This window comes from Leopardus geoffroyi, chromosome C1 (assembly GCF_018350155.1).
Source record: "Leopardus geoffroyi isolate Oge1 chromosome C1, O.geoffroyi_Oge1_pat1.0, whole genome shotgun sequence".
NCBI classification, from domain to species: domain Eukaryota; kingdom Metazoa; phylum Chordata; class Mammalia; order Carnivora; family Felidae; genus Leopardus; species Leopardus geoffroyi.
In genome coordinates, this window is record NC_059328.1 from 110,390,760 (window position 1) to 110,402,975 (window position 12,216).

Sequence of the window (12,216 nt, forward strand, 5' to 3'; positions counted from 1 at the left end):
CTGCTTAGAAATCCAGCTTCGGATGAGTGTCGCCAGCGCTCGGAGCAGTAATTGGCATTAAGAGAGGCTTGGAACTGCAAACCAGTGATTTTCAATTGGTATAAAAAAAGTAATTGACATTAAGTGCTGTTTGGAGCGCAAACTAGTGATTTGCAAATGACATTCAATAAGAAATCATTTATGTCTATTGATATTAAATAGGCACAAGCATAGAGGGAGCACAAGGGGCAAGGGGCAGGGATGGGGAGGAGCTGGGAGTCCAGTAGGATCACAGAGGCTTCAGGGAGAACAGACCTCACATTCTGTGCTCCTTTCTTTCAGCCCCCAGATGCCCTGTCTGAGAAAGGATCTACCAGAGATCAGGCTGCATTCCCCACAGTACAGCACAGTCTCCTCTCACCCTCCCTTGCTCCTGCCAGCTGCCTCCCAGCTGCATCAGATGACTTCCTTAAAAGAGAAAACACTCTCACTTCTTACTCCTTCCCCACTCTGCACCTCCACCACAACTCCCTTTGACTGGGGGCTCCTACAATGCAGATTGTGCCACCTCCTGGGTAAGCAGACCTCGCCTGTGCCCTCTGCTGCCCTCCACCACATCACCCCCGCTTGACTGTCTGGCCCCCACTCCAGGCAATGACTGGGAGGACACCACACTCTGTGATGAGTCAGACCTCAGGCTTTGGACATTGTGGTTGAGGGAGTGAGTCCATGCAAGAAAGCAAGCAAGTGCTCTGCAAGTGATCCAGAGCAGGAGGACATGCTGGCAGGGGTTAAAGGAAGCAGCCCTCCCCTGCCCCTGAGTGGTGATGGGGCTGGTGCAGATGTCTGGGGTCCCCAACCCTCTGCACAGGCAGAGCAGGAAGCAGCACAGCTGTCATCTGCTGCCTGCAGGGAAGAAGCCTGATGCCCCCCAACACTGCCAAGCAGCCTACTGCAGTGCTGGCAAGGCTCTTTATTCCTCATGATGGACAAGAATGAGCCTTGTAGTCCCCAGAGCTATCCTCTCAGGACAACTAATAGTACTGGGGTGTACATGCATTTTGTAATGCCCAAATCTACACCTTTCATGCATAATAATAGTCACAGGATAGATGGGGACTAACATGGCTTGCCCCAGTGCACATAAATTGAAAGAAGCACTGCGGGAGTGAAGCCTGGCTATCTCTGACCCTGCAAAACCAGCTTACTTTGCACCACAGTACAGCTCCTATTAAACTTGAGATCTGGTGGAGGGTCCTATGTGACTTAGTCTATTAACCCCTCCTTGGGAACCTGTGTGAGCCCTTCCCACCAGGCAGCTGTCTAGAGCAGGTCTGGGAAGGAGTGAGCAGGTAGAGGACACATTTGGGGACAGCACTGCTCATGAGCATATATGGACAGTACAGTTCTTGTCCCCAGAATCAGGCAGGATATACAAATAAAGAATTGTCTCTTTCTTGGAGAAAAGAAACATGTCACCAGAAATCTCCTTCTCTTCATATATACTTGATTTCCCCAAGTTTGGAATCCACTAGAATTAGAGAAAAGGAAAATCAAAATCCTCTTGGTCCAGGGCAAAAGTGGAAAGAAGCCCTGGGTGAAATAAATTAAAATCTTCATCTTCCTTTTCTCTCTTGCTAGGGGCACAAATAACCTGGGTCCTGGTCAATGAGCCACCACCAGCTCAGGTTCTACCCAGGTTAGAGACCTGAAAACCAGCAGGAGACTGCAGCAGGGATCAACAAAGAGATGAAATGCCTGAGCTGAGGTAAGGATCCTGGGGGTGCAGAGGAGGGTCTACATCAGATGCATCATGGAGGTCAGACTTGGAAACAGAATATGGGGAGAGAGATGAAGAATTAAGAAAAGAGGAGGTAGGAGGTAAAGAAATTAAGGAAAAGGAAAAGAACCATCTTCCTCTTGAAAAGTCTGGAACAGCAGATAAAACGTGTCCTCCATAATGCCCATTATTCTTTAAACCTCTTCCAAAAGTACCAAGTAATGCAACTGGAATAATAATAAAGTGAGGGATATATGCATTTGTGTACAAAGTCAAAATTATCACTGCTTGCAACTGACATGCTTTTATACTTGGAAAATCAGAGAATCAACATAAAGTTACACACAATAAAAGAATTGACTTAAGGTGGCTGGTTAAAAAAACAAACTTACAAAATCTTTTGTAAAGCAGGTCTTTTTATAAACCTACAGTAGAGTTAGAAAATATGACAAACAGAAGCGATTCACAACAGTAATCTAACCCATTCCATATCTAGAGATAGCTTAAAAGGACTTGAGTACCTGAAACATACTCTGTACACCTGTAGGAAGAATGCCATAACACTCTGCGAAGGGGCAAAAATCGTTGGAATAAATGGAGGAAACCACCTTTCTTAGGGCTGGAAACTGAATATTATAAACATGTCAATTTTTTAAATAAACAAGTATAATTTAAAAATTAAACTTCTATTTTTTTATTTGTTTGATTTGTTGAAGCTAGGCAAAATGATTGTAAAAGTCACAGATAAGCAACATTAAGGAAATACTGAAGAAAATTTCAGTTAGGATAAGGATAGACTTGCCTAATCAGAGATTTTATAAAATTGTAATAATAATACAATAATGTTGTGGAGAAGCATTTTGTAAACAGGTCAATACAACACAATAAAACACCAAAAGTATAGAAAATTTATTATATAACAACTGTATCATTTCACATTAGGAACCAAAGACAGATTATTTAATAAATGATGTTAAGAGTACTGAGTAATAATTTTTAAAATATAAAGTTGGAACTCTACCTCAGTTTCTTATTTCACCAACATGGATCACAGATTTAAAATCAAAATAAGGGGTGCCTGGGTGGCTCAGTCATTTAAACCTCCAAACTTCCATCAGCTCAGGTCATGATCTCGTGGCTTGTGATTTCAAGCCCCACATCAGGCTCTGTTCTGACAGCTCAGAGTCTGGAGCCTGCTTTGGATTCTGTATCTCCCTCTCTCTCTGTCCATCCCCTGCTCACACTCTGTCTCTCTCTCCTTCAAAAATAAACATTCAAAACCATTTTTTAACAAAATAAAACGAAAATGGAAGAAAGCATGAGGTGGGAAGAGAGAGGAAGAAGTAAAAGACTCTAGAAATACTAAAACTATTTGGACTTCAATTCTGAATGTTGGAGTTGGAAAGATCTTCTTTAAAATGGCATCTAGGTATCAGGATCCTTGTCCTTACACAGGATCAAGCCCCCAGAAGATCCTTGACATAGAATAGCCTCAGCTCCAGCCCAATTTCCCTTGCTTCCCTGGGTAAGCCTCTGGAACGTAGACTGGAGAGGCTTCACATGCTATTCTGGGGAGTCTGGCCTTTAACTTGAGGTTTAGGGTCAGGCATCAGTGAGGCTTTACAAGGTAATGAGCTGTCTAGATTCAAGTTCCTCTAATGTTGGTGGTAAATAAAGCTCTGGTTGGGCTCTGCCACAGGTGTCTCCAGGGATGGTGTGTGTGTGTACAAGGATGAAAGAGAGAGAATGAGATTGAGTTTCCCCCAGTTTAGAGCTGGAGCAGAAAATAATTCTGAAAATATTCAGACCTGTAAATGTGACAGGGCCTTTGAGAAGAGTATCATATGATGCCCTAAAGTGACTGAACTCTAAGTTCAGAGTCCTGAGTCCTCAACAAAAATGTTCTTGTTCTTTGCATAACAGAAAAGGAGAGAACCACCACAATTCAGGGGCTCCTCAAGTGTGACCAAAGGGCATATTGCTGATAACCACGGGGCTGGAGGACCAGAGAGTAATCTTGACTACACTTCGTGACCTGGGAATATGGAGCCCCAAGAAAGACTGAGGTTGAATTTCCTGCTTCCTGGAAGGTAAAAGACTGAATAGATTTGAATTTGAGTTAAAACAGATGAAGAATTGTGATATCTCTTTTTGCATCCCAGAGACTGGGGAGCACAATTCTTAGCTAATATACTTGTATCATAATTTATTTGACCATTCTACTACTGGTATCTTTAGGTTGACTCATTTTTCTCCATCAAAAAATAATTATCTCATAATTTTATTCACAAATCCTTGCATTTCTGGTTAATTCTTCAGTGTAAATTTCTAGAAGAATAATTACTAGATCAAAAGCAAGAACTTTATTGAGGAGCTGACATATATTGTCAAACTACATTCCTAAACCTTACCAACAGGGTTTAAAATTATTGGCCTCAGAGAACGCACTTCCTGAATTGAGGTGTGAAGAGATCCATCCACCCACTACCCAGGAAAATAACCATTAATGGTTATATATATATATATATATATACACGTATATATATTCAGTGGTAAGTGCTCCAAGGGCATAGAGCAAATGAGGAAACATTTATGCAAAGAAATCTATGAAATCTCTACAAAAGCAGTGAGTCTATGACTTCTGAGCCACAACCTACTCTTTCTATCATTCTCTTCCAACTCAGCCCAACTCAAGTTCCACTCTGGGTAAATGTGGTCAAGGATATGGCATTCTCTTTCCCCCTAGCTTTTGGTCAGAAACACATTATCTGTCTGTGTTGTAGAGCCTAAATTCAAGGCAAGTGAATCCAAGAGACCAGGAGTTTTCTCTCCCCACCCCCAACAGGCCCTACCACAGGTGAAGCAGGCCAAAATTAATGGATTCCCAATTGCCCTCATTCCAGTTGACTTGTAGGGAAGAGATTCTATGCCCTAAATTAGATGAAAGCCAAGAAAACCAGAAACCACAACTCCATCCCAGAACCTGCATGTAAAGCAAAGATGTCATTCTGAGAGAAGTGGGCCATTGTCCTCTCCCCCAGTTCTAAAGCAGTAGGAGGGGAAAGACAGATCATATGAACAGAGAGCTCTGAAGATTCTTTCAAAGGAACTGAGTTTATTTAAAGAGCGTGGGGAAGTTCAGGACTAAGGGTACTCTCCAAAACAGTGGAGATTTCAGTAATAAGCAATTAAGAGGAGTCTGGTAGTTCCACAAAAACAAAAGATAAACTGTAGGCCAGCTAGTTTTCTAAAAAGAATCAGGAAAAGAGACAGCTAAGTGCGAACAGAACAAACTTTAAAGAATGGCTCAAAAACTGTCCCAAAATGCTGTGATGTCAGATTTAACAAAACTTCAAAGCAGCTATTACAAATACATTCAAAGGACTAAAAGAAATGACAATTATACAAGTAAAGAAAGGTATGATGACAATCCCTCATCAAATACAAAATGTCAGTGAAAAGATAGAAATTATTATTTGTATAAGTTTGTTTATTTAATTTTTTGAGAGAGAGAGAGGGAGACACAGAATCTGAAGTAGGCTCCAGGCTCTAAGCTGTCAGCACAGAGCCCGACACAGGGCTGAAACCCATGAATTGTGAGCCAAAGTCGGAGGCTTAACTGACTGAGCCACCCAGAAATTATTTTTTTTTAAAGACCAAAAGGAAATTATGAAGTTAAAAGTACAATAATAGGAATGAAATATTTATTAGAGGTACTCAAAAGTATATTTAAACTGGCAGAAGAATGAATCAGCTAACTTGGAGGTAGATCAATTAGGATTATGAAATTCAAAGTACAGATAAAAAAAAGACTGAATAAAAGTAGAAAAAACTGAAAACTAAATTCATGCGATTCTACTGTAATGGGCAGAGCACATACTTTGTATTTAAAAGATAAGCTTCAGGGATGCCTGGGTGGCTCAGTCGGGTAAGCATCCAACTGCAGCTCAGATTGTGATCTCTCAGTTCATGAGTTCGAACACGGCATCAAGTTCTGCAACTGGTGGTGTGCAGCCTGCTTGGGATTCTCTCTCTTTCTGCCCCTTCCCCACTTGTTCTCTCTCTCTCTCAAAATAAATAAGTAAACTTAAAAAAAAGATGAACTTTAGCATGGAATGTTATGTGTCTTATTCTACATTAAAAACAACAGAAACACTCAAAAAAATAGAAAAAAGCTTCAGAGAAATGTGGGACAACATTAAGCACAGGGACATACACATAATTAGAATAACAAAGGTAGAAAAAAGTGAGAAAAGAGCAACAACAAATGCTTAAAGGTATAGTGATTAAACTTGCCAGATTTAAAGAAAAACATTAATCCATCAATCCAAGAAGTTTAAAGAACTCAATGTAAGATAAATTGAAAGAGACCCACACCCAGACATATCATAGAAAAATGTGGAAAGACAAAGAGAAAATCTTAAGAACAGGAAAAGTACTCATCACTTAACATGGGGACCACAGTAAGAATAAAACCACACTAGAACCAGTTTTAAGATTAAAAACTGATTCCTCATCAGAAATAATGGAGGCCAGAGTACAGTGGGATAATGTATAAAATGTAATAAAAGAAAAAAGAAAAATTGTCAAGCACAAATCTTATATCTGGCAAAACTATCTCTCAAAAATGAAGGTAAGATAAAGATATTAAAAGAAAAATGGAGAGAATTTGTTGCTAACAGACCCACCGTATAAGAAATACTGAAGGAAGTGTTTTGGGCTAAAAGCAACTGGGGATTCAAATGCACATCAGAAACAAAGAACACTGTTAAGTCATGTAATCATTAAAGACAGCATGGGTGTATATCTCTTCTTTCTTCTACTAACTGATTTTAAAATAAATTGTACAAAACAAAAGGTATATAATTGGATTGTTGAGCCTATTACATATATAAATGTAATTATGTTTGAAAATAGTAGTACAAAGAAGGGAGGAAGAGCAAGGCTGTACTGGAGAAAAGAAATGACAACAGGTAGTAACCCCAATCCATAGAAATAAAGAAAGAGAATCAGAAATGGTAGAAAAGAAAGTAAATTTAACAAACTATAACTATATGCCTGCCTCTTTACATCTCTCAGCATCTTTAAAAGACTTAAAATTATATAAAGTAATAAAAATGTATTTTTTTACCTTATAACATATATTAAGGTAATATATAACAATAATAGCACAAAAGAGGGAAAGAAGAAATAGATATATATGTAAGAGTAAGATTTTTATATCTCACTTGAATAACTTTTGATAAATCTGAAATGAATTCTATAAGATGTATATGATGGTCCCCAGAACAATCATATAGTGAAAAAAAATAAAGGAATTAGAATTTTACATTACAAAATATTCACTTAATACAAAGGACAATAGTAAAGGAGGAATAGAAAAAAAAAAACAGAAAGACATAATACATACAGAAAACAAAAACAAAAAAAGTTGTAATTCCCACTATATCAATAACAACAATAGAAGTGCCTGGATGGCTCAGTTGGTTAAGCATCCAAATTCGGCTCAGGCCATAATCTTGCGGTCCATGAGTTCAAGCCCCACATTGGGCTTTGTGCTGACGGCTCAGACCCAGGAGCCTGCTTCAGGTTCTGTCTCCCTGTCTCTCTACCCCTCCCCTACTTGCACTCTGTCTCTCTGCCTCTCAAAAATGAATAAATATTTTTAAAATAACAACAATAATAAATGAGAACAGATTATACAATATAATCAAAATGCAGAGATTTTCAAATTGGGTATATATATTCAGAATTCGCCAAACTACAAAGCTTGAGGGAACATCCTACACAAGACTGCCCTCACCCTGACACCAACTGCAAGTTTGGAGGTTTGCCTAAACCACTCTAAGTTTTGATAATTCAAAAGAAGTACTCAGAAAACTCACTGAAAGCTGTTACTCTCACAATTATGATGTATTATGGGGAAAAGATACAGATTAAAAGCAACCAATGGAAGTGACATAGAAGACATAATATGAAAGGATTCCAAACTCAAAGCTTCTGATGCCCTTTCCCTGTGGAGTCATAATGTGTTACTCTACCAACATCAATGTGTAATAATTTGTACAAAGTATTGTCCATCAGGGAAGCTCACTTGATCTGTTTCCAGAGTTTTTATTGGGAATTCATTATGTAGGCATAATTGACTTACTGACTGCCCACATGGTTGAGCTTAGTATCTAGAATGACTGATGACCCAGATAACCCAAACCTCCCACCTTGTATCACATGATTGGTCTTTCTGATATGGCTAGTCCCTACCTTAAAATTGTCAGTGTGACCAGGCCCATACTAAGATGTCAGTGGCCAGCTTTCAACCTAAACAAACATAATTCTATTAGATTTAACATAGATTACTTCCCAGAAGCTTAAGGCAAAGACCAGACATCTCTTTAGGCAAGGTCAAATACTTTATCATAAAATATGTGTATATATAAAACATATAAGAATTATAAATATATATGTACCTAACAATAAAATCCTAAAACACATAAAGCAAAACCTGATAAATCGCCAAAAATTTTTTGAAACTTTTACAATAATAGTTGAAAAATCCAATACCAAACTTTTTTTAAATTTTTTTTAATTTTTTATTAAATATAATGTATTGTCAAATTGGTTTCCATACAACAACCAGTGCTCATCCCAACAGGTGCCCTCCTCAATGCCCATCACCCACTTTCCCCTCTCCCCTATCCCTCATCAACCCTCAGTTTGTTCTCAGTATTTAAGAGTCTTTTATGATTTGCCTCCTTCCCTCTCTGTAACTTTATTTTTCCCCATCTCTCCCACCATGGTCTTCTGTTAAGTGTCTCAGGATCCACATATGAGTGAAAATATATGGTATCTGTCTTTCTCTGTATGACTTTTTTCACTTAGCATAATACCCTCCAGTTCCATCCACGTTACTACAAATGGCCAGATTTCATTCTTTCTCATTGCCAAGTAGTATTCCATTGTGTATATAAACCACATCTTCTTTATCCATTCGTCAGTTGATGGACATTTAGGCTCTTTCCATAATTTGGCTATTGTTGAAAGTGCTGCTATAAACATTGGGGTACAAGTGCCCCTATGCATCAGCACTCCTGAATCCTTGGGTAAATTCCTAGCAGTGCTATTGCTGGTTCATAGGGTAGATCTATTTTTAATTTTTTGAGGAACCTCCACACTGTTTTCCAGAGCAGCTGCACCAGTTTGCATTCCCACCAACAGTGCAAGAGGGTTCCCATTTCTCTACACCCTCACCAGCATCTATAGTCTCCTGATTTGTTCAGTTTAGCCACTCTGACTGGCATGAGGTTGCCAATACCAAACTTTTGATAATGGATACAATTAGGCAGAGTATTAAGAAGGAATTAGAATAAATGAACAATGCTGAAAAACAACTAATAGACATCTGCATGTCTGAATAACAGAAGAATAGACATTATTTTCAAGGATACATGCGATATCTCCAGAACAGAATGTGTGCTAGGCTAGAAAACAAGCCTCAGTACATTTTAAATAATTTAAATTATATAAATTGTTATCTCACCAGAGTGGATTGAAATTAGAAATAAATAACATAAGGCAATTTGGAAAATTCACAAATGTGTGGAAATTTAACCAGCACATTCTTAAATAAACTATCAAAGAAGCATTCACAATAGAATTATAAAATGTTTTGACATAAATGAAATGAAAATACAGTCTTCTAAAGCTTATGGATGCAACCAAAGCAGTGCTCAGATAAGAAATTATAGCTGTAAATGTACATTTTTTAAGTATTTCAAATTAGTAACCTAACTTTATACCTTTAGACACTGGAAAAAGAGCAAACTAAATCTAAAGCAAGCATAAAGAAACAACAAAGATTAAAGAAGAAGTTAATGGAACAGAGAATAAGAAAACAATAAGGAAAAGCAGCAAAACCAAAAGTTGGATCTTTGAAAATACCAATAAAATTGATGATTAGTTAGACTGACCAAAAGAAAAGAAAATAGAAGATTCAAATTATAAAAATTAGGAATTAAAGTAGGGACATTACTACCAACTTTACAGAAATAAAAAAGACTATAAAAGAGTACTATAAACAGTATTGTGCCATTACATTAGATAAGTTAGATGAAATAACAAACTCTTAGACAAATACAAACTACTGAAACTGACAAGAAAAAAATAAAACCTATGAATAGACCTATAGCAAGTGATCAAATTAGTACTTTAACAAATTCCCAAAAAGTAAAGCCCAGGTTACATGGTTTCACTGGCGAATTTTATCAAACATTTAAGGCAAAGTTGATACTCCTTCACAAAATTTTTCAAAAAAATATGAGAGGGGGCACCTGGCTGGCTCAGTCAGTTAAACATCCAACTTCAGCTCAGGTCATGATCTCTAATGGTTTGTGAGTTCGAGCCCTGCATCAGGCTCTGTGCTGACAACCCAGAGCCTGGAGCCTGCTTTGGATTCTGTGTCTCCCTCTGTCTGTCTGCCCCTCCCCCTTTTTCACTCTGCTCTCTCTTTCCAAAATTAACATTAATTTTTTTTTATATGAGAGAATGGTATACTTACCAACTTATCCTATGAGACAATTTTTACCATAATACCCAAACCATAGAAAGTTATCACAGTAAAAAGAAGTAACGGGCCAACTTCTCTTATGAATATAGACACAAAAATTCTCACAAAAACTAGAAAACTGAATCCACATTTTTAAAAGATTACACCCTACGACTAATTGGCATTTATTTTAGGAATGCAAGGTTGATTTCACAAATAAAAATCAGTTAATGTAATATACCACAGCAATAGAATAAAGGACAAAAACCACATGATCATATCAATACATAAAGAAAAAAAGCATTTGACAAAACTCACATATTTTCGTGATAAAACCACTCGCCACCTAGCAATAAAGTGAATCTCCTCAACCTGATAATAAACATTATTTTTTTAAAGACCACGACTAACATATTTAATGGTGAAAGACTGAATGCTTTCCTCCTAAGATAAGGAACAAGACAAAGATGCTTGTTTTCACCACTTCTATTCAAAATTGTGTTTAAGTTCCAGCTAAAGCAGAGAGAAAGAAAGAAAGAAAGAAAGAAAGAAAGAAAGAAAGAAAAAGGGAAGGAGGGAAGGAGGAAGGAAGGATGGAAGGAAGGAAGGAAGGGAGGAAGGAAGGAAGGAAGGAAGGGAGGGAGGGAAAAAGGGAGGGAGGGAGGAAGGAAGAGAGAGAGAAAGCAAAAAAGAAATTAAAAAACATCCATATTGTAAAGGATGAAATAAAATTACTTCTATTTTCATATGAAATAATTTTATATATAGAAAATCCTAAGGAAAATCCTCTCAACAAATCTATAGAACCATAAAATGAGTTTGCCAAGGTTTCAGGATATAAGATCAATATAGAAAAATCAAATGTAGGGGTGCCTGGGTGGCTCAGTCGGTTAAGCGTCAGGCTGCGGCTCAGGTCATGATCTCCTGGTCTGTGGGTTCGAGCCCCGGGTCAGGCTCTGTGCTGATAGTTCAGAGCCTGGAGCCTGTTTCAGATTCTATGTCTCCCTCTTCCTCTGACCCTCCCCTGTTCATGCTCTCTCTCTCTGTCTCAAAAATAAATAAATGTTAAAAAAAAAATTTTTTTTAAAGAAATAAAAATCAAATGTAATTCTATTTTTTGAAGTAGGTTTCACACTCGGCACAGAGCCCAATGTGGGGCTTGAACTCACAGTCCCAAGATCAAGACCTGAGCTGAGATCAAGGGTCACTCAACCAACTGAGCCATCCAGGCACCCCAGTCAGTTGTAATTCTATACACTAGCAATGGACAATCCAAAAAGTGAAATTAAGAAAACAATCCCATTTATAATAGCCTCAGAAAGAAAAAAAAATACTTAAGAACAAATTTAACAAGTTAATTTATCTGAAAGTACAAAGTTTTTACTCTGGAAACTACAAGACATTGAAAAGACTTAAAGAAGATCTAAATATGTGGAAAGATAACCCACATTCTTGGATCTGAAGATATAATATTGTTAAGATGGCAATATTTCCTTAATCTATCTAAGATTCAATGCAATCCCTTTCAAAATTCCAGCTGGCTTATTTGCAGAAATTGATAAACTGATCCTAAAATTGATATGGAAATTCAAAGGACCCAGAATAGCTAGAACATTCTTGAAAAAAAAGAAAGAAAATTGTAGAACTCATTTTCTATTAAAAAAAACTTACTACATTTACAATTAATTGATTTTTTACAATAATGTCAGGAAAATTCAGTGGGGAAATAACAATCTTTCAACAAATGATAGTGGATCAACTGGATATACACATGCAAAAGAATGAAGTTAGACTTCTTTTTCACAGCATACATAAAAACTAGCTCAAATGCATCATAGATTTACAGATAAGATCTAAAACAATAAAACCCTGAAAAGAAAACATACACAAGTAAATTTTCATAATCCCAGGTTAG